This window comes from Cygnus olor, chromosome 3 (genome assembly GCF_009769625.2).
Source record: "Cygnus olor isolate bCygOlo1 chromosome 3, bCygOlo1.pri.v2, whole genome shotgun sequence".
NCBI lineage: Eukaryota > Metazoa > Chordata > Aves > Anseriformes > Anatidae > Cygnus > Cygnus olor.
In genome coordinates this window covers 38,445,840-38,468,927 of record NC_049171.1, presented here as the reverse complement: position 1 = coordinate 38,468,927, position 23,088 = coordinate 38,445,840, and the positions used below count along the sequence as shown (strand labels likewise).

Sequence of the window (23,088 nt, the reverse complement as noted above, 5' to 3'; positions counted from 1 at the left end):
CCCAGGTGTGACCTGGAGAAGGGTTTCTGCTGCACCTCTCAGTCTGAGAGGATACCTTACACCTCTCCACAACCCTTCAGCATCACAGGTAGCTCTAGGGGAACACCTCACACATAAGGCTTCTGGCACACATGAAGCTGGCTGTATTACCAAAGTAAAAGCACAATAGAAACATTTGTCCACACAGGCAAATCCAAAGCAAGTCCATCAGGAAACACTTTTTACTGTGAGGGTGGCTGACCGCTGGAACAGGTTGCCCAGAGGGCTGGTGGAGTCTCCTCCTTGGAGATGTTCAGAAGCCACCTGGATGTGATCCTGGGCAGCCTGCTCTGGGTGGCCCTGCTTGGGCAGGGGTTGGGGCAGGTGGCCTCCAGAGGGCCCTGCCAGCATCCACTGTTCTGGGATTCTGTCTTCTCTTCCCTGCCTCCTGCATGCCTCTATTTCAAACCTTGTGAGCACTCCGACACATTGGTATCCACCATTCACTTCTGTGTGATGACATGAAACACAAAACAAAGATGTTTAACTGGGAACTACTGGTGCTATATGTCCCCCAGATTCTCTTGAGCTGTGTGGCCAAGAAAGTTCTGCTTTGGTGACTTTGAAGAGAAAGTCCCTACAAATCCTCTTTCTCCTGAATTTTTCATGTAGTGTTTTGGGTGGTGTGGCCTTCCTTGCCAGGGCAGCCTGTGCCAGGCTATGGCCAGATGGGGTTCCCTGCAAATTTTCAGAAAAGCATCACTTCCACAGTGAGCTCAAAACAGTGTCATATAGCCTATAGCTAAACTGTGATGAACTGATGAAGGTTTGTTCTGATGATGTAATCCTGACCGTGTTAGGTAACACTGAAGGGTGGCATTGCCATGGAAACACAGATTTTGCAATCCTCCCTTTTCTAGCTTACTCATGCACTTTAACTTAAACACAGCTGTATCGTCCCTTTTATTTTCAGTAAAGTCCCCTCTATGTGTTTCTCACTGGTCTCTATCCTCTTACTGCTAAGGAACAGTACATCCTGAAAGTTTATATTTACTGCACACAGGTAACAGACACAAGCAACAGGCTGAATATACAGCAGTGGAAAATTACTGTACGGAAGAGAGGGTTTACACTTGTGCCTTGCTCTCCAGCCAGTGGTGAGTTTCTCTGTGAATGAGGAAGGACACTAAATGTGCTTTAGCTCTCTAAAATGTACCTCTGTTAACCAGGGCCAGTGCAGGCACTGCTCTGAAGTCCCACATCCTTTCTCCTAAATGCTAGATCATCATTTCAGCTATGTAGACATTAACCAATTAAAAATAAATAAATAAAAAATCGACTTCAGCTTCAACTTCAAAAACCCCTTCAGCTTTCACTTCCCACTCTTCTGACATCATCCTTTCAGTATCTCTCCAGCCATCACAGAGTCCAGCCAGAGGAAGACCTAACAAATGCAGAAACAGACAATGAACTTTCCCAGAATTTCTTTATCTGTTGCAAACAAGTCAGCCAGTAAAATGCAGTGGAAAAGGACCAACTTTTTGCTATGTTTTTAATTTGCTACACACCTTCAAGATATGAGTTAAAGCTACAAATGGTTATACTGTGTACAATGGCACCAAACGAATGACCGAGACTACAAACAGTTTTTATGTTTACATGTGGCCACTGTGTGACATAAAGCACCCAACCATTTATTTCCCCAAACCACTTATATCAGTTCATCAGAAGGCAGTGGGTATTTTGCAGTCGCCGATCATTTTTTTCAGAACTGTGTTGCAATACAGTTTTTAGCAGGGAAATTCATCAAAGTATTACAGTTGGTTGAAAGTTCAGAGGGGCAAGATAGGAATTCAGATTAACTGGAAATCTAACAAATGTAAAGGAAAATAAGGATCAGATTCCAAAACCTTCCAGTCTACATTGCAAGCGTAACAAATGTTCTTGATTTGTGTTGGTTGTTAAAGAAGTGTAAATTCCAGGATAAATTGATGTAGCTCCTGGGAGAATAAAATCAATAATGTAATAACATGGAGTTAATACCAAGCTGACATTGATTGAGAATGAGTGCATTGAATTTGAGATCTCCTTCCATGCACAAGGAGATACTAGTAATCAGAGCCAGATTGCCAATTAAACCGTGTTATTTCAGGGCAGAGCAGAATAAAATAATGTTGTGATGAAGAGAGTATCCTGAGAGTAAAGCTATCCAGGTGGAAGCTGAGCATGCAGGAAGTCTGTGATTTCTGAACAGCAGCATTTGAAGAAGTCAATAATGCTCTCGGAAGGCTTGCAGAACCCGACTGTGCATGGTATCCTTTCCCATAGTTACTTGTGTACAAACGAAGCTAGTGGGGCTAGGTTTAGAAGCAAAAGAACTTTAACCCAAAGAACGGGGTCCCAGATCACAAATTAGTCTTTGCAATCTGTCTCTTACATTATTGCATTCCCTTAGCGTACGGTGAGACTGGTTGATTAATGGGTCTGTTCCAGCTTCCACTAGAGCTGTTCCCTGGGTATGTTCAGTGTTGTTGCTGCATATACTTCAGTCCTGTCAGGGTGCAGAGTCAACACTAAGTGAGCTCTGATCCTCTCTGGGCACCCTGCTGAGAGCAACTGAGGACTAATGGGAGGAGTTTTTGGTTGCTGGTATACTAACTTACACTTCAAATCCCCAGAAAGGTTTAGATAACTAGGTTTTGATGAGAAATCAAAAACGAAATCCACACTGAGCATGCACAACAGAATGAACAAATGAGGTCTGGTTTCTTATGTGTCTCTCTGTCCCCCTTTCCTCTTCCCCACTGGGATCCTCTGGTATCTGGCAAGACTTCTCTTTCAGCAGAGGTGATATTTGAAGCATTACTCACTCTCCTCTACTCAGCTCCCAATTTTCTGGAAACTTGATTTAACTTTGATGTCACCGAAACCTCTACACTTCAGTGACTCTTGGCTGAAGCTGGGCATCAGGGTCAGAAGTCACTGGGAGGAACAAAGAGGCAGATACACAGGCACAGGGCATGAACTGTGAGCCAGGTTTAAAAAATGTTCCCTTTATTATGATAAATGGAGCAGATTAGTTTTGAGGCAGGGAGGGGAGAATGACTGTGGAAGCTCAGGGTGCTGCGGTGTCTCTGCAATCGCCTTTTGGAGCAGACAGGCATGCAGAAAGCCATCACTGAGCCTAACCTTGGGCTTCTCACTTCTAGCTCTCTGCCTCAAGAAAACACAAACAAAACTCTCTTTTCCTACAGCTGTAGGACTTGCACATCAGCTGGATGACTCCTCCGATAAAATGCATAGACATTTGTTCAGAGAGATCACAACCTCTCCTTCTAAAGAAAATCTCTCCCAGGCAGAGACCCCCCACGCTGCCTGTCTCTGTGGGCAATTCGTTCATGCCCAGGGTTTGTGACAGACCCGGACTTTCTGTGATGTCTGTGTTGGGATCTGCACTGCACGGACTGCCGGTGATGAATAACTATTTGACCAATTACCAAACTCATCAGACTGACTTCTACACATGTACACCCCAAGATGCATCGGACCAGAGGTTTTCACAAGGATGAACATCTAACCTTGCTTCCACTTGGGTCTGCTTCAAGTTTGGTCCCCAGCTTCAGCATCAATGCGAGACAAACCCTACATGCTCCTCAGGGTTTCATGCCAGATCCCAGTGTCTTCTAATTGCAGTTCACTGCTGTGTATAACGATAGAGGCTGGTAAGTATGAGGGAGAGAAGATGTCAGACAAGAATGCCCTTGAAATAGGCTATTCTAACGCTATCGTGTTGGGATCAGGAGAAGCGCATTATCCTCAAGTTTGTGTGAATGAACCAGGGCTATTTGGCAGCTCTGTAATTCATTCAGCTTCTTTTTTTTTTTTTTCTCCTCAGAGTAAAACACCAAACTCATTCATTATAGTTGGCTTCAGGGCTCTTGGGAGCCACCCTGAAAGCTCTCCATCTTCAGCATGGACAGCTAATCTGGACAAATAATTTCAAACAGTTTAAGAAACAGTTTGACCCCCCAAGGAAAATAACTGAAGGTCAAAGGGACATCTTGGTGTGTATCTGTGGAGAATATAAATTGAGTTGTTTATTCCTTCTCTCTGGAGCCTAGCAAGGTTCAAATTCAGTAAGCTTATCACCAAAATTCATTTTATACAGTACCTTAAACATAAACTCCCACTCAGTCCGATCAAAGCTTTTTCCAGCATGAAGCAGCTGAGCTACAATCAGTCCCCTTGTTCAGTTGGCCAAGGCAGCGTTCTTAATCAGTATAAAAACATGAGGAGTCAAATGGTGGTTTTTAATAAAACAGGTTTGATCGACTTCCAAGGAGGTGGCAGAGGTCTATGGAAAGAAACATTCCTGCCAGCTCCTCTGAAATGCGTGTGAGCCCCGTGGAGTGCCAGGGAGCAAGAGGACCCCGCGGCTCGCTGATGACTGGCCTCATTATCCTAGGCAGAGGGTGCCCCCTAACCCTTCGCTCTAATCCACCTCCAGCCTCAACTCCTCGAGTTTCCTACTCCCGAAAACTCATTTATCTCGGCTCCTTCCACTGGAAAACAACCAAGCCCCTGGGCTTTGCCAGAGATCAAAGTGTGATTGCTCCAGTTGCCTCGGTTTCAAAATCTATCGCTTCTTTAGATGCCGTTGCTGCTTATTCAGACAAAGCAGCTCTATGCCGAAAGGAAAGTCCACAGCAGCTGCAGATTAGAGACTGGGCAAAGTACAGGAAGGGATGCATGCAGGACAGCATCCTTCCCTCTTCCCGGACATTCGCTCAGTTGCTTAAGTGAGAGCCGAGGTACCCCAAGAGCACTGCAGGGACATGGCTGTCCCCAGCAGCCATTTGTTGGTGGCACTGCTACAACGCAGGGCCATAGATGACAGCCTCTGCTTGTGGTCATGCCACACGCATCCAATTTGCCCCACAGAACTGTGCATCTGGCTGGAAGCTCATGCCCTCTTTTGAACTTATCGACGTAGAGTTAACATCACTGGGGCTCCCTGAAGCCACAGCCCTGTACAGCACAGGCAGGGAAAAGCCACGTCCTGGGTTATTTGGGGCAGAGAACCGATCATCCTGAGCATACGGGGGGAATTGTTTCTGTCAGGGGCCAAGGCTTCGGTGTGGTTTGGTGTTGTCACACAGCTGGATTTCTCTGCATTACAACATGGAAGAATCAGGACAACGCCGTCCTATAATCGACTCCCTGATGATCTCCCAGCCTTTCTGAAATTTCTGTGCTACAAATTGTGTTATTCCAAAAAATTTCAAGCGCTGACTGCCAGAAACCATTTTACTACCCTAAGAATAGCTCAGATGTCTGTCTCTGAATGGCTAAAATAAAGATCATCACAAAACATTCATGGCACAGAGAATAAGAACCAGTGGGGAAAATGAGGCTGTAATGAAATAAAATGATTCTTTGGATTAGCTCTGGACTTCAAACATTTAGGGCCAGAAAATTAATGTGAATTAAATTCCGATCCATGCAATTAAGTTACAGTAAGAGGGCAGCAAGGCCATTTTAGATCCATGTGCTGGTAAAAAGAAAAAAATAACTAATGAAGATGTACTTTGCATTCATGACGTCCTCTCCTCTCTCCAAAAGGCTGTCAGAAGATGTTAGCAATAAAACCAATGTAACTGAGATTGTTTGAGCAAGATAGCTTGCTGACATGACCTATTCACACATAAAAGTCATCAGCAAATATTTCAGCCTAGAAAACCACTCAGATTTGGCAGCAAGACCTTTCTTCCCTTTGGAACTGTGCTTGAAACTAAGCATCCTTTGCAGGCATCAGCCTTGTTAGGCACATTGCTGTCCCAAGGAGTTTAATCACTAAAGCCATAATCTCTCTTTGGGATAATTTGGGCAGATTCTTCTCTTGCTGAAGAGCCATTGGAAGAAATCTCTAGTTTCAGGAACTACATGCATCATCTCAATTTTTGAAATCACCTCTATGTTCTATTTCTGTCTTTACGCCATCATTATCACTTTCATAAATAGAACAGTCTGCCTTTTGTTGTTGTTGTTGTTGTTTGTTTTGTTTTGTTTCAGATCTTCAGCAGAGAAAGTGAAATTGAGTAGATGCTTATGGAAGAAGCCAAATCTGGAGAACCTCTTCCCGGGAGGCTGGCTGGCTGCTCCCTGATCCATTCTCTCTCCATCCATGTCACCATGATGTCTGGAAGCCTACAGAAGTCTACACGCAATGTGCAAAGCGTCTAAGTGCTGCAGCCAGTGCTTTTGTATACAAAGTATTCTGTTTAAAGGAAAAGCTAAGTGAATTACTAGATAAAGAAATAGAAATTAAGTACTGTTACCTCTCATTTCTGCCTCGTTAACTGCCCATTAAACTTATGCTCCTTGTGCATCCACCACTCTTATCACCACACAGTGACAGGCAACTCAGACTTCCCCCTGCAATCCTGACCACCTTGCCCATATCACTGGCCTCAGGGCCCCGACCAGGTGTGCTCTCCACCTTGGCACCCGCACAGCCCATCTCCATCTTGGTGCTTCCAACCAGCTTCTTCCTGCTTGCTAACAGAAGTGTTCTTGTGTTCAGTTACAACTGCCATGCTATTGAATCACTGACAGATGCAGGACAGGGCTTGAGTCAGGAGATTTCTAGGAATAGTACATCTTTCCTGTGCTGCCGAACTGCCTCTCTCTGAAATGCTTGTGAACTAGGGATTTGAAGAACCCTTCTGTTATTGTGTTCACCATGCAAGATGCATCCTGATTCCAGGTAATGAGATCTCATCATTCACTTTCCTAAAAAATAAAAATAAAAATGCCTTGTTCATCAGTTCTTTGTAATACTATGAGTTTTGTATCAGTGTGTGTAAAATATTGCTCACCTGCATTTTTCACCTGTACATACAGTGACATAAAATGTTTTTACAGGGTAGTTTGTTGTACTGTCATTGAAAAGGCAGCTGACAACCTCATTCAGCTCCTGCAAAGCCTTGCCAACGAGACTTAGAGATGATCAGTTTTGACGCACTGTTCAGTCTTAGTCACGATATTAATTGTGCTCTGTGTGAGATAACAACAGGTTTGATCCTGCACCTTTGAGAACAATGAGAGGTTTGTCATGGTTTCTGAAGGAACAGGATGGAGGTTTCATTCTTTCTTCATGTTTGTTTCGTCCAAGTGAGGGGAATCATGTAGGATAGCAAAGGGAGTAGTTCAGTTTAAAGCCCTCATTCTTCCCAGCTCATGCTGGTCACTAGTTGGTGACATGGTTAACTAGCGACCTAGTTATCAGTAGGACAGTGATAAATGTTCACAGTGAGTGATTTAATCTGTTTTACTACAGTATTTCTTGCACCTCCCATAGCAGCCAGTGCTCATTGTTCTCTGAAGCAAGATACCAAACTTCATCACTCTCAACTAGCACAGCAGCCCATGGCTTGCTATAAATGAGGGTACATTTTTTTCTTTGCTTGCCAGGCTGGATGCAATATCTGTGAGAATACTCACCAGATTGTTCCCTCCTTGCAGCCTCTGCAAAGGTAAGCCGATGATTCACCCACACGATCAAGCATGGGAATGGGCAGCCCAGGGAAGTGGCGGAGTGCATGTCGCTGTAGTTATTTAAGAGATGTGTGGATGTGGCACTGAAGGACAAGGTTTAGTGATGGGACTCAGTAGGCTGGGTTGATGGTTGGATTTGATCTTGAAGGTCTTTCCCAACCTAGGTGATTCTATGATTCTGTGATTCGTGTACTTGCAGCGTGGTGCCCCAGCCTCTCTTCTGCTGCATGAGCCCAGGCAATCCTGGGCTGGCCAAGCAAGTGAATCCTGGAGGGCAAAGCAGAGGAAAGGCACAAAGGAGACAGGGAATTGTAGGGGTTGTCTCACCCACCATAAGGTCAGCTGCAGGGTTAGTGGTACCCAAGCTTCATTGTCTGCAGGTCTGAGTGCTGTGCTCCTCCCATCTGGCATGGAGAGTGAGCTGCCTAATGCGTCACTGCCAAAGAAACTTGGGGGACCTGCACTTAAATTTGGACAGAACGACTTCTCAGTGCTGGCTGGGGGATTTGAACACAAGCACGAATAATTATGCAAGGGACGTGAGTCATGAGACCTCTGGTGAAAGAAGGAAAAGGAGGCACGGTCTGAGAATATAACACCCAGATCCCAAGAAGAGGATCGGGCTGTGTTAATGTAGTTACATGAATAGTGTAACATGATTCAGGCGTTTCCATGAGCCTGATCCATGTAACCACACGCTGGATAAAGCTGACAGATCTGTGTGGCTCTGTTGTGCTTTAGGGCATTGTCCCACTCCTGATGCTGTGCTGGAGAGGAAGGTGACATCCCCCCCAGGGGACGCCTAGCTTGTCATGCAACAGCACCTATATTTTCCCAACCAAAGCCGGCACCAGCCACTTTGCCAGGAATGGGAGAGCCACACCCCATCTCCAGAAGAAGAGGGGATTGCAACAAGCATCCCTGAAAAAATGTGCAGCTCATAATGGCTGCAGGCCACAGCAGGCCATTTTCTATCCTTCAATTAGCAATCTTCCACATGACTCACCAGCAAGCACGCAGCAAGGGACTGCAATCTGCAAGGGCCATATCTAAGTATTCATTGACAGGACTGGTAGCACCGCTTTTTTTTAAGATTGCCCAAACTCGTCTTTATAAGAGCCCATTTTTAGTTGCTCACAGCTCTGCCAGTCCTTTATCAGTTCCAGCTGACGTGTTTCAGCTTCGTGCTTGCCTACAGTCATGCTTGCTTGTTGGGTTTGGGGGTTTGGTTTGGTTGAGTTGGGGAGGATATTACTTTCCATTTAACCAGTTCAGCTGTTTCCAAGAGTGATCTTTGTTAAAGAAAGAAAAAAAGAAAAAGGAAAAAAGAAAAGGAAGAAAGAAAAAGAAAGAAAGAAAGAAAAGAAAGAAAAAGAAGAAAGAAAGAAAGAAAGAAAGAAAGAAGAAAGAAGGAAGGAGGAAGGAAGGAAGGAAAGGAAGGAGAAGGAGGAAGGAAAGAAGAAAGAAAGAAAGAAAGAAAGAAGGAAGGAAAGAAAAAGAAAGAAAGAAAGAATCAGATTGTTTTCTTCCTACAATTGTTCCCTGTGGCAGAGTACTGATATTTGTTGATGGTCCTCAGGTTGTGAATCTGCCGTGAAAGACCATGCCAAATGATCTCCTGGTGGTAATCAGATCACAAACAAGCCATTGTATGGGGTCACAGTAGGTGAGTAGGTGAAGATGGCCCTTCCTTACCGTGGCTACTCTCAACTGCACCAACAGCATGGGAGCAGTCATCTGATTGCAACTCTGCAAGCCCAGTAGTGAGGCTGTCCCAAAAAAGCCTAATGAGGGAAGGCTGAGGAATCTGAGATGAGTGCTGGAGCAGGAGAGAAGGGCTCAGTGACTTGGGGCTTCATGCAGAAGCGGGGACACACGAGAGTCTGCAAATCAGAGAGTGCACCCTGAAGGCATGATGTGATCCACTCCTTCCCTGCAAGGGTGAAGTCTACTTGAACCAAGACTGAGAGAATGACCTGTGAGCCTGTCGTTGCTATCTGCCTCTGTCATCAGCTTTCTTTTAGTTCAGAGAGATGAGCCCTGCCAGCTCCTACAAACTAATTTAGAAGAGGCTCTAACTAATTTTGGGAGGTTAATACGTTCCATATGCTCCGGGCAGATACGTGAGAATGATAGGCATGTGGCTGCTTTTCGGACCTGGGAGATTGTTGTGCCAGAAAGCCACCATCAATCAATCAATTAGCATTGATTAATTAGAGGGGAGATGAAGGACAGTAAAGATACTGTAATCCTGTTTTCTGAACAATGGATCTGAGCATGTGTAAGGTCCAAGCATTCCTGAGCCAGGAGGTGTTTGGAGCGGGGTCAGAGACTGCATGTGTTGGGAATAGCATCTGAGGGGAAGAGGAGGTGTGTCTTGGAGGAGGAAGAAAGGATGAGGCTTTCTGAAGTGAGATCAGGCAACTATAAAGAGGGAATGGGTGGTAGAAGAGGGGAAAGGAGCTAGAGGGCTAAAGCTAGGGAAGGGGAGAGAGTAAAGCAAGGGAGAGGCACTTGGATGGGGGTGGAGGTGGGGGGCAAACCTGTCCAGTTCTCACTTTCCCCCATAGCTGACTGGAACAGGACTAGCTTTTCCTACCTCCCAGCTCCAGTCCCACCTGCACTGTCTCATACTTGAGGGCCCCTGCCACAACCAGGCTGCAATGGGGGAAAAGCAGATAGCAGTTCACGAATCCCCCGTTGGGGTATCTGCTGGTCCCCACACCTGCACAAGGGTGTGATGGGATCAGCTTGGCCAGGTATTTGCAGCACCAGAGGGCACCAGATAGCAAGGAGCAGGTGTTAACTGGGTCCTTGGGGCTACAGAGCTAAGGGGACGAGCTGGAAAAGCAGATGGGAAGGGCTTTGTGCCACTGGTGGCAACGTCAAGAAGCATACCTATTTTTTCATTTGCTCTTTGGAACCAATTTGGAATAAATCTCAAGGTGCATGACTCCTGGAATTTCTCTCTCTGCCCTATCAAATCAAGGAAATGAGGCTACAACGTAAATTTAACTCTACCTCCTCTGAACTGGGCATGCCTATAATGCATGTACCCCAAACACGGCTTTGCAGAAAGTGTAAAACACTTCGAAGAAAAGGAAACCACCAGAGCTACTTCTCTTTGCAAGCATGGTGAAACTTGTTCTGCTGATCTGTACGGTCAGGACTCATTTACAGCCCTAGAAGCAATCAGACACCTGGGAAAACCTTTCAGCCCTTGCACTGTCTCTTGCAGCCCCCTCAGCCCTATGCAAAAGACATCATCTGCACTCGAGGGATGTCTGTCACTGAAGCCATCAGCCTCAGTCATTTTCCTTTCCCCTGTTAACAAGCACGGTGGCCAGAGGGCCCAGAGGCACTCCAGGTGACACATCTGATACCATCTCTCCAGCTCTGGAAAAATTAGGCTTCCTTTTTTCCCTCTGTGTCCTTGTGCTTCTGAAATTAGATTTCCTTAGATGTAGGGTAATTAATATGAGTCCTCTCCTCGAAAAAGGCACTTTAGTCAGTCTGCAGACCTAACTCTCCAGCTGCATGACAGAGACAAGCATTACATCTTTCATACGCAGCCTGCTCCAAACCGAGACTCGGGACTCTAATGGACTCTTGAAGAGAAGCAGCTGTGGCAAAAGCAGGCTCTCAGCCTGCAAAACAGTCGGGGGAAGAGCAAATACTCTACCTGGCATGATGATTTATGGATGCGTTCAGAGCAAGACTTTCAACTGTTCCCCAGCTACACAGCTATCTTCTCTATCTCCTCTACAAACCGTATCTTCTAAATCCCCCATTTAGCCTCTCTCCCCCTAAGCTCTTTAGTCAGGTCACTTCATTTTTAGCCTTGGGTTTTGTCACAGCGACTGCTCAGAGCAAGGGAGGCCTCCTTTGCAGAGGTCACCTCAGTGTCTTTCAGCCAAATTATCTGCTGTGGCTCTGGCAGCTCCTCATTTAAACTCACTTTCTTATTGCTCTGCTTGAGTTTCACAGCAAGCGGGGCCACCAAGAGTGAGAGGATGTGGTTTACCAATCACATCAGCGATTAGAAACACCTTGTTTTGGAAGGAAAACTAAGAAAAACATGAGGATGCTGCTGAATAGTAATAAGTACTCAGAAAACCTTGATGTGTCATCTTAATCATCTTCCTATTCATGAATGCACTTGAAACCTCTTGCAAGGTTATGATAAGGAGTCACTCACCAGCGTTACCAGAAGACAAAGCGTTCTGTTTTTTCAGAGCAGCAAGTTACAACACGTGAGCGAACGCTGTGTGCAGAGCACTTTTCACCTCCACGTTCCCATCCAGAACTGTATTTACCCTTGATAAATGATGAACTATGTCCTACAGCTGCGCTACATATTTCAGCCTAACAAGGGCAGGAGTAAGGTCACAGCGATTCTAGAGCACTGTCTATTGAGACAAAGGGACTTGGACTGGACCGTGTGCTCTGTGTTTCGTGCCACCCAGCTTTCTGCTGTTTCCCCTGTCCCTTGTTTCCCTGGGGACATACCAACAGTTTACGGACACTGCTCCGCAGCTAGGCTTGGCCAGCTCATGCGCTTCTCCCTTCTTCTACTGAACACTGTCTTGTTCCTTTAAACCCTGCTTAACCTTACTTTGGTTCCTGTTTCTGTGCAGGGCCCATACACCAACGGAGAAGTGAAAGAAGCTATTTCTGTTTCTTTCCACAGTGCTGAGCAGTGCCACTGAATGGCTGAAAATGAGTAAGGACCAGAGACATAGCCAAGAGGCCGAGTGGACTTCCAGATCCACTCAGTTCCAGCTCAAAACAAAGGGGACCCTTGTAGGAACCCTCTGGTGCAAAACTTCAAGCCCTCCTCTGGTAATAGGAGATTACTCCACTGCCAGCAACGCATGGGCAGGCCCCAAAGGAGCTGAGCGCCCAGGTGGGCCTCACCTCGCTGAACACGAGCTGTCTAGTAAGTTCAGATCGTCATCGAGGCCTCCTCAGCACTCAATGCATGAAGACAGAAAAAAGAAGAGCTCATTACACCCATTTTATACTTATTTTGGGCTGGAACTAACTGTTCCTGGAAGGTGCCTCTTTGTCTCCACAGGGAGTGGAGACCAGCTGAGGCTAGATGGCGAGCTAACAGATGGCTGGGGTTAGGTGAAAGGAATCTAAACCATCCTGAATGGCTATGTTTATCTGGGTCTTCTGCCAGTCCATGCATTTGTATTTAGGATCTCCTGGTGCTTTTACTTGTAAGGCATCCAGAGGGGTGTTAGGTGGTGCTTCTAGTGACCTGATGTCTCTGTTGCTTTCTGGATGGTTTTGTTCTCTGGGAGTTACACGCCTTTAACCAGGAATGTAATTCTAGAAGTCCGAAGAGGATGGAGAAGCAAGAGAAGAGGTTGCATCTCCCCTGCTCTTAATGGTGTCTGAAGAATTAAGGCCCGAAAGTGCCTTAAACGAGTGAGAAGTGTATTTGGTGACTCCTGATTTCCTATGGATTTGTGTTTATGACTTATATCTCGGATGCCTAATAATGTACAAATGCCAATTACAGCTTCTCCCACACCTGGGGAGGTCATAATGTTCCACTCCCATGTAAATTGTCTGATGTCAACCACGAGTTCTGCTTGAGCTTTTCTGCCAGAGGAGGCATGTGCAGGGTATGTCTCTTCTAGAGAGCCAGCTATTTTCCTGACTGGAATTGGCCTTTGAGTTCAAAGATCTGGGCAGGATGGCAGAAATATCTAGCTAGACTTCCAGCAAATGCAGCAAGCCTCTCAAAAACACAAAAAGGACCCAATTGCCCATTCATACTGTGAAAAGTAAATGAAGAATGCAAATACATTTTCCTCTGCACAACTTCCAGTGAAAAGATTTCTTCACCTCTGCCTTTTTTCCCCGTTACCTCACACCTTTGAAGGTATGGGCTTGGCATGTCGTAGGAAGAGAGCGGTTGTTTTTGTTATTTAGATACAAGGCATCTTAAAGTATGCTAGGTACTGCTGAGTCGGGTGAAGAAGGCTTCCGGATGGAAAATAGTGCCTCCCTTTCCAAAGGAAAAAAAAAAAAAAAAAAAATGTAGGTGCTTAGAAAGGTAAAGGGCAATTCAGTCCTTTGTATGCTCATATCATAAAACTGAATAAGAAATAATTACCATAAGTGAGGCAACCAGTTCCTACACCCTCTGCAACCTGGATGACATCCTTCTGTGTCATCAAAATAAAAGTTACTTGCACAAAACACATTACTGACTACCTTATCTCAGTCACCTGATCTCGCACATACAAAAGGAGAAGACCAAAGTCTTCTAAATCATGTCTCTATGCAAAGAAATGAATTACAAAGGTTTAACTCCATTTTTCTCCCAAACTATTGGCACTAGGACAGGCACGTGATTTTATCCCTAAACAGGGTGTTCCTTAGGCTCTTTGCCAATTTAATTGGCTTATTCATATCCTTCCCTTCCAGATTACCTCAGGGTGATTTACATGTTGGAGGCCTATAAACACTGATGATTCAGTGCATGAAAACCAAAAACATTGTTCAGTGTCTGACAGGGTCCTCACCGCCTTTTGCCCCCGAATTAATTGTTCTTATTGGGACAACCTAACTAATAATCAACCTCTGACATCATCCTAATGTTATACAGACAAAATAGTTTCTAAAAAACAATAGGACTATTGTCGTTTTTTTTTTTTTTTTTTACTGGTGTTTCCAGGTACTCTGCAGGAGCAAACAACAGGCGAGGTTGTCAAATGAGGAGATACAGGTGCTCCCAGCCCAGCTTCTTTTGTCTACTGGACATTTTGAAGATGGCCTTCTTTTGATTTTCCATGAATAACAGCTCCTCGGACTGAGCTCTAAAGAGATGCAATCACAAAGACAATTTCATTTCCTTTCCCTACAAAACATAACTTTTCTTATAGCAGTTCAACAGACACTTAATATGGCATTATTTAGACTAAGTAGGTGGACACCTGTCAATCTGAGAACAAATTTCCTTTACATGTTGAACCTGAACTCTATATTTAGGAAATTTTCTGCAGGCCAGTTCATGCCAACTTTACCTTCAACAAATAACAAAACAAGCAAAAGTTTGTATTCTTGCATAAAGAAAAGGCTGAGAGAGGTTTGTTTTGCCTTTGTGCTGATTAAAGTCTTGGACCGTCACGTACCTTTTTCTTCCTGCAACATTAACAACTTTGATAAAATGCACCAGAATACTTTACAGGACATGTCTCTACATTTTTGGTAAAAATTTACTATTGTTTCAGTACTCTCACAAGAAACAGTCACTCGGTCTCCCTTCAGGGGGAGATTACTACAGTCCATGTTCTAACAGCCCCGTTCTCTCCTTATGCTGTATAGCCCTGCAGTGTCTTTCAAAGGAAAGCTCTCTGCTTCTAACCTAACCCTATTACCAGCTACATGGGTACTGATGCAAATCCACCACCCCTCCTGTACATTTGCATTTTGGCACCTAAAAAATTCTCTGTGCTTAACACTCAACTCCCTAGGACCATCAACCCTCACTTTTTAATCCATTTCCCAGTAAGATTTACATGTCTTTAAAACCCACAGCTCGCCTCATAAGGCAGTCTCACTATTCAGATACCAGTTTTCCCAACGTCTCTGGTATATCATCTGCTAATAAAGTTTGTATTCTTTAATAACAGAGTTTATGCACTTAAATACCTGCCGGAGGACGAACACATCTGCACCACGCCAGCTGAAGTATTTCAAAGTCCAGCACTTTTAAATCAACTCAAATGCCTTAAAACTAGTTTCCCTGTTTGCACTGACAGTTGTGGTTACAGGTGTTACGCACTTAAAAGCTCTGCCTAGATATTAAAACTTGCACACAGCTTCATTCATATTTGCAATCACTGACTGTGTTTATCTGTGAAAAATCTGCAATACATTTGTCATGCCCACACTGACTTTATATAACATGTTCATGCAGAAGTTCCAAGCAACATCACAGAATCATTACCGTCCACATATGTAAATGCAAGCGAACCACTCCACGAAGCTTTTAATATATAACACAGGGAGAACAAGCATGTAATGAAATGGTGGGAAGAACGAGGGGTGAACTCCCTGGAATTAAAGCATACATGTGTGTAATTTTTGTAAATGGCAGGAATGCTTCACTGCTACTGAATACTTTTAAAACATTTATACCACATACAAGCTAGTAAATAAGATGCAGATCTCATAAGAAGTCCATTACAGGACCTGATCATCTAGAGTATTTGAAAATTGCCCAACAGAGAGAAATAAGCCCAACCTGCACCAGATTCACTGCAGGAAATTGGCGAGCTGGCAGCCCTGAGAATTCCACCTCTTTGATCCACAATGAGCAAGGATAATAAGGGTGTATGTACTCACCCTCCTCTGCTTTTCACTTTCTTCAAGGAAAAGAGTTCTGCTGATTCAGGGCTCCGGCCATGGCCCAAGAGAATTTTGTTCTTACACTCCCCACACATCAAACCTCTACTTTTTAAAAAGTTCTCAAGATTTCCTGACTCTACTTAATTCAAGCAATTATGGTAACAGGCATTTCTTTGTTGCCTGTCACCGAAGTATTTTAAGCACTTTGAGTCCTGTCTCATTTTATACTTGTTTCTGAAGGAGTCGGTTCTGGCCTTCAGCTCTTTGTTTTCTTTCAAAACCTTACTGAAGGAGCTGTGCTCCTCTGCGTTCACTTCAAGGACAGAATGTTTTCTTTTGTCATGATAACTCCAATTCTGAAATGTCTCAAACTTACAATCAAATGCAAAAACAAAGTTCTCCCTTCCGTTTATTCCCGCTAAGAGCATCCCGATGGCTGTGCCTTTCAGATAACCACTAGAAACTACATGCTGCGGGTAACAATGTAGAAAATGACGCTGAATACTCGCTCAGGATAACTCAGGCAGGAAGTCGTTAATGCATTTTACTTGGGAATGCCCAGGTTATGTTTTATGTTGCGACAGGGGTGGACAGCTGCAGTAGGTCTGCCCCCCTCATCCGCATTAGTGCTTTCCCCAAAACCATAAAGGCGAGCGTGTGTCATGCCAGCGCAGGTATTGCATACAGAACCGGCTTCCACCGAAGTCAACAGGAAAACAAAAGAGCCTAGGAGTCAGAGCTTCCCTTTCTTTACTCTTATTTAAATGTCAACCAGTGTTTTATGTGGTTGTTTATTAAATAATAATAACACAATAATGCCCAGAGGCTCCAATTAGGACCGGGAAGTCGCTGCAGCCGGATTGTGCAAACGCCAGGGAAGGGACGGAGGGCTGGGAATTGGATGCCTCCCCAGCAGCTCCTCTCGGCAGGCGGGGAGAGCTTCTCCCAGGGCTCCCCGGCACTGGAGCAGCTAATCCTGTTGTGTGCGTGGGAGTTTTATGCTACTTCGGTTTTCAGGGTTGTTTTTTTTAACGTCAAGACATAGAATAACCAGGAAGGCATGCCAAAGAGGTTTTCTTCAAAGTGGCCCAGCCCACAAAGGGAAAAAGACGCATGGGAGATGTATATGCTAATTCTTATTAATTAAAACCAGAATGCCGGAGTGAAGCCGGGCAGTCTTTATTAGCTAACATTAAAGCAAAGGGGTGATTCGCCTTCCTTTCAGACAAATGTAATCACGGCAAAGTTCTGCTCGCTGCAGTGACGTTACTCCTCCTCGCTTCACCAGTGCGAGCACAGGATCCGGTCAGGACCCGTCAGGAAGGACTCAGAAGCTGATAACGAAACAAAAGGACGAACATGAGGCACAAGGGGAGGACAATCAAAGGAGCGGGATAAGAGCATGTTGCTCTTGGCAGAAAGCAACTGGCAAAAATTAATCGTGTACTCAGCCTCTCGCTCAGTTCTTTTTGTTTTGTTATGAAACAGGCTTTGTTTTTCTTATAGAGGAATGGGATATATTTCAGCAGAGCAATCCGAGCTGGGTAGGCTTTATGGCAGAAGTTTGTTTATAGGGAGATTTGAATGAAGACAGAGTGGATTGTTCACCAGATGAGTGCAGTTGTTCCAGGCTGAATTGAAAGGCGGCATGAATGAGAGCCCTCGGAGGAAAAACGTAGGAGGTAAGGAAGGAGTGATCAGAGAAGGCTGGGGTGGACCAGAAGCACAGACACAACCCTGAATTAAAGCTGTGGCAGAACAATGCAGACCACAAAGCAAGCCTGAAACTGAAAGAACACCAGCAGCCCAAGAGGGGCAAAAAGGGTGGTGAGGTTCTGGCTGTACAGTGAGGAAAACTGGGGAAAAGGGCAGTGAAAACTCTATTCTGCTGTGATTGGGAAAAGAAGTTGGGTTGTGGAAATAGTGGAAGAACAAGCACAGCCCAAAAGCGCTTTCATGTAGGGAGAAAAGGGAACAAGGAGCTGGAGGATGTCACCTTTCTCTGCGGTGGTGGAGACAAGGACAAGGAAGGGACAAGAGGTTTTCTTCTTGCAAAATAAGAAGAAACTTGTGTGAACAGAAAAATGTACATTCAGTGAGGGGTAATGCATGGACTGGCAGGGAGGGCAGAGGTATGGAAGTGCAGGGGTGGATAGACGAGAGGAGGAGAAGAAAGTTAAGCATTAGATGGTAGATAGATGGTACAGCACGTAGACCACCTGTAAAACCAGGGAGGGTGCAGGTCAGCTACAGAGGAGGTTTTTGAGAACAGAATGTAGCCAGATACTACGTGAAAAAAAAGAGAAGGATGGAGAAGACTGAAAGATACTGAAGAGAAGTTGAACACTTAGTAAATGATCTGGAAAAACAAGGTTTAATTAAAGTCCTCGGTTCTTCATTGTTCTTTGTAGAAAGTGAGTTTAAAGAAGCAAAATTTTCAACTGGCTTCCACAGAGCTTACACGCAAAATTTCCAAAGATAGCAACAAGTTTGCAACTACAAGTATGAGCTCATTTCTTCAATGTGCACACCAAAGTAGAGGGGTAGGTCTTGTGAGTAAACAGAATGGAAGGTGTCTATACTGGTAAAGGAGCCGTGTGGTTCCTTCCACCTGAGGAATATCTAAACAACTGCCTATCAACCTCAACGTTAAACCCACTTCTGAAAACAAGAGTATCCCCAGAGTTTACAGCTTGGTTGATGCTCTAAGAGATACCACTCCTGTGCCTAGTCCAAGTAATTAGTAGGAAATAGTTAATAAGTCTCAGTTGTGCCTGTGTCTTATGCTAGTTTGTTCACTAACATTTGCGTGGAAGAAAAGCCCGATCTTCACATCTCAGCCTTAAACAGCTGCATAAGGGTCATGAAGAATCTGGGCTCCGCTCCACCCCAACAACTGAGACATTGACAACCCTAACCGTGTCTAACTTCAACAGCTCTTAGTTCACACGTTCGGTATTACTCATGTGATTAACATTTGGCCTGTAATTTGTTTCAACATTCCAGTTCAACGTATTTTTAGTTGACTTGATTCTACTCTCCAGTTAATACGCAATACCATACTACTCCTTTACCGGTATAATCATTGATGAGCAATTGTCTTACAAAGATGTAATCAAGTCTTTTGGAAAAAGTCTTTGTAGGAAAAATTGTAGTTTTCATTTCTGCTGAACACCATGGCAGCTGTTTTCGTTTGTTTGTTTGAAGATCAAGATAAAAGCAGAATTCAGTTCAGTGCAGCGTTTCTTAAAAAACTCAGTCAGGGAACCTTTTACATGAAGTTTGAAAATATGGACTCTTTCGGAGGAGACAAAGGAAGGAAGATAACAGATAGAGGTAATGCAAGCCTTGTTTGTTTTTTTATTGAAACTATTGACAGTGGAGTGTGAGGGCGTGCAGGACATGTGGATGTAATGCATTTGCTCTTCAGGTTGCAGTAACATTTCCAGCACCTCATGACACTGCCCTCCCGATCCACTTTACCCTGATATTCAACGGTATGATTCACAGCAGATGGAAAATTGTTCCACCTTTTGCCAGTGATGATACCTTCCTGAAATTGTAGAGGTAATTGCAGTAGACAGAGCTGCAAAATTTTACCTCACTGCTTCCTAATTATTCTATATCCAGGTCTGCTATCAGAATTCACACTTATACACCAGTGAGTTCAGTAATTTTCTTTTTATAAGCCTCAATGTATTGTCCTGAATATATGTGAACCAACTCAAATGGGTTATTACTGTTTCACCTCCTTGCAAGTAAAAAGTTCTGTTTCACCGTGACTTCATGGTTGCCACCTTGCATCACAAAATGACTGCAAGGGCTGCCTGGGTCGTTGAAAGCAACTACCCATAGAAACCCCTTTTCTTAAAGCATGAAGCCTCATCTAGAGATTTGGGTTTGATTTTATTTTCACCCGTACTACTGTTACTGGAAGAGTGCTCTGGAATCTCATTCCTCTCTGACAATTACGGGTCTTTTTCTTATTTCCAGTTTGGTTGAGATAACTGCCAGTTCCTGTGTCAATGTATTCTTATCACTAAAACACATCTTAACATTTTTCAAAATGTAGCTCCTTGCACTTTTAGAGAAAAAAAAGATAAAGATTTTAACAGTTATTTGGGCTAAATATGCCATAATCCTTTAATTTCTTGCAATAAACCACATTTTGTACTCCTATTTTCCCAAGCAGGCCCATCACCTTTTTCTGGTGAACTTCTGGTTTTAATTAATCTTTCCTGAATGTGTATGAGTGGAATTATACACAGTATTTCAACTGAAATGTGTTTTCAATGCCTCTCATTTGGCAAAGATACTTTCTGCTAGAAATACCTTAATACCTTAAATCTGAGAAACACATTGTCCTATTGAAGGTCATTCCATTTTGCAAGTTCAGGCTGTAATTTTTGGTACATTTTACCAGCATAAGTCAGCACTGAAATATGCACAGTGACCTTCACTGACCTCTGGTTTTCATTCCTTTTCGTTTTTATCCTTTTCTCTTGCCAGCACTGTGCAACCGTGTAGCAAAGCAGATTGAGAAAATCATTCGATTTTTCTTTCAGCTGATTTTCCTGCCTTACAATTTCTTCACTAATCCCCATTTTCCTTACTAATCTTTTTTTTTTTTTCATTCAGCACCACATAAACACTTCACTGAAGTCCTGACATAAATTTTTCTGCATTTTATCTACACAATCTGCAAACGGTGAGTGCTTGATACATCAGTAAAAACCTTCAATATGTATGACCAAATTGGAGCGGAATGACAGACACTGCTCAGGATGACTTTTCCTCAGCCAGGGTGAGATGGAACAAGGCCTCGAAAGAGCTCTGCTAACTTGCTTGCGAGAACAACCTGTTAATGAGAAATGAGACACTGTGAAGTGGGAGGAATACAGTTTGACAGCACAAAAGAAAAGCACTGTGATGTGGACCCTGCATCAAATGAATAAATGTCTCAAGGAAAAGGAAGAAGCAGAGTCAAGGTGAAGTTAAAGAGAATGAGAGGAAGACATGAAAAAAAAAAAAAGCAACCTAAAAACAATGGGGGGAGTAGAACAATTGAAGAAGGAAGGGGAAGATAAAGAGTAGTACTCAGACAACTAAATTTTCACCACAGTCCCAAAGCAATATACTGGAAGGGCTACTCCATTCCAAACTGCACAAAGATCAAAATGTTGTCCTACATTTGGACTTGTCCTTTCAGCAGGTGTCATGCTTGAAGTGTGGATCCAATAAAATTTAGTACAAGCACTGGCTGTAAATAAGCTCTCCCATCCCCAGTATTAATAAAATTTGTGGATGTTATTTAAAAATATGCCCATAACAGGGTTTAATTTTAAAGGCACCCTATGCAGCACATAATGGGACACTGCAAATTGGTTATATAATAAGTAAGTAGAAGAAAGAACAATATAAACAGTGGTTTGCAGCCTTGACCCTATGGTGTTTCCTGCCACAATGAAAGTAAAAACACATGTTCTCTGACAACCATCAAACACTTTGTCACTGCTGTTGGACATTTTGCTGCCTTAGGGCTTGTCTACATGCAAAGCTACATTGGTTTAGCTGGGTTTAATTTGCTGCAAAGGGACGTGTGAATTCTTATTTTGACTTAAATCAGAATTATTTCAGTTTAGCTCAACAAATTAGAGGTCAGATAAAGCCCGAGCAGCTCTGTTGATTAGGACAATCATGGTTCTAATCAATTGCTTACAATTACAGTGCTGCCTGTGCTGGCAAAAGCTTGCTTTCTAGTAGCTTATCTTGATGAAGTTTTGCCCGATTTCTCAGACTCTTAATTGACTTAAATTGCGGCTGAATGGTCCTTAGGATCTGGTGTCACATGAGTTAGCGTAAACCAATCTTTTCTACCGGGGAAGGCAGAATATCTATACAGATATCTATACAGAGATAAAACAGCACCAATACTAAGTGGGAAAGTGGTGGTTATTCTAAAATTGAGGTCAACTTTTTCAATATTGCACCCAAACGCAGGCACTTCTCAGCAAACAGATGATGGCAGAAGTTGCTGTGTCAGCCCTGTGTGGGCTCAATGTGCTCTTGGCCTGAGCAAGTGCCTCATACACATGCTGGGAGACATGCAAGGTTTGCTTAATTCAAAGTTTGTAAGAACAGCTTTGCCTCAGCCTTCCTGGGAGAAACACTTTGGTAAGAATACTTAAGACTATTGCATGACCATAGGGAAACTTATCTGCTAAGGGAAATGCAATGGAAATTAAGAATTAAATGAATGGAAAAACAGCCATCATTATTCCTAAGAAGAGCATCCACAGAAGGAGTTATACCGGTATAGTAATAGGAGGACAATTACAACACTAACAACATCAGCGCGTTTCCTCAGCCTTGCTATGGAGAACCAGGACTTGTCTTTGCTTTAGAAAAGCTCGTCAGCATCCTCCTTCCTAAGGAAGCATTCCAAGTATTCCCTCCACAGGGGCAAAGATAACAGCTAGATAGATTTTGCTATTTTCCGTAACTGGTTTTAGGCCAAGGCAAGCCAGGTAAACCTGAGGAGACCGTCTTCTAATTGTCCCAACGTTGTCGTGAACTTCTCCGTCCCGGAGAACGCAAGTTATTAATCACTATTTCTATTTTTGTTGCAGAAAGGCTCTGCCAGGTCACCCCAGCGCTTAACGCCTCAGTTACACTAGAATTCTAGAATTGCACACATCACCACGCGGCCACGGTGCCACCACAGACACAGGGCTGCGTTTAAGCCATTATTAGGGACTAATTAAGCCCTTCCTCAGCTCGGGACTGACTGCTCTATGCTCCTGGGGGCTGCTGCCCGCACCCTGCCCTTATTTCGGGGCACACAAGCGCTGTAAGCGGAATAAAGGCGGAGAGCGGGCGGCCCGGCCCTTCTGAGGGCTCCCCCCGGGCAGCGCTGCTCCCCCGGGGGCGCCGCCATCTCGAGGCCGGCACCGCCATCCCCGCCGAAGGGGGATTTAAACCGGCACCCCGGAAGCCCGACGCGGGGTACGCCGGGATTTGTAGTCTCTGTAGTCCGCCTCCGCTATTGTGCGGAGCGGCGGGGAGGGCGGGCACGGACTAGACCTCCCATGACCCTCCTCCTCTGGCCCCCAGCGGCGGGGAGCGCAGGCGCGGTGCGGCGGGCTGCTTTTTGAATCCGCGGCGTTGTTATTGACGCCATCT

At 44.3% G+C, this 23,088-nt stretch overlaps 1 long non-coding RNA gene across 1 annotated transcript in view; it reads right to left on the bottom strand.

Annotated features, from left to right (window-relative positions):
• Positions 1-16,171, bottom strand: part of LOC121068032 — a 37,766-nt gene extending 21,595 nt beyond the window's left edge. Inside the window, exon 1 of the long non-coding RNA XR_005818569.1 lies at positions 15,904-16,171. This is a non-coding gene — a long non-coding RNA (uncharacterized LOC121068032). The remainder of the gene's footprint in view (positions 1-15,903) is intronic.
• Positions 16,172-23,088: the final 6,917 nt, after the last annotated feature.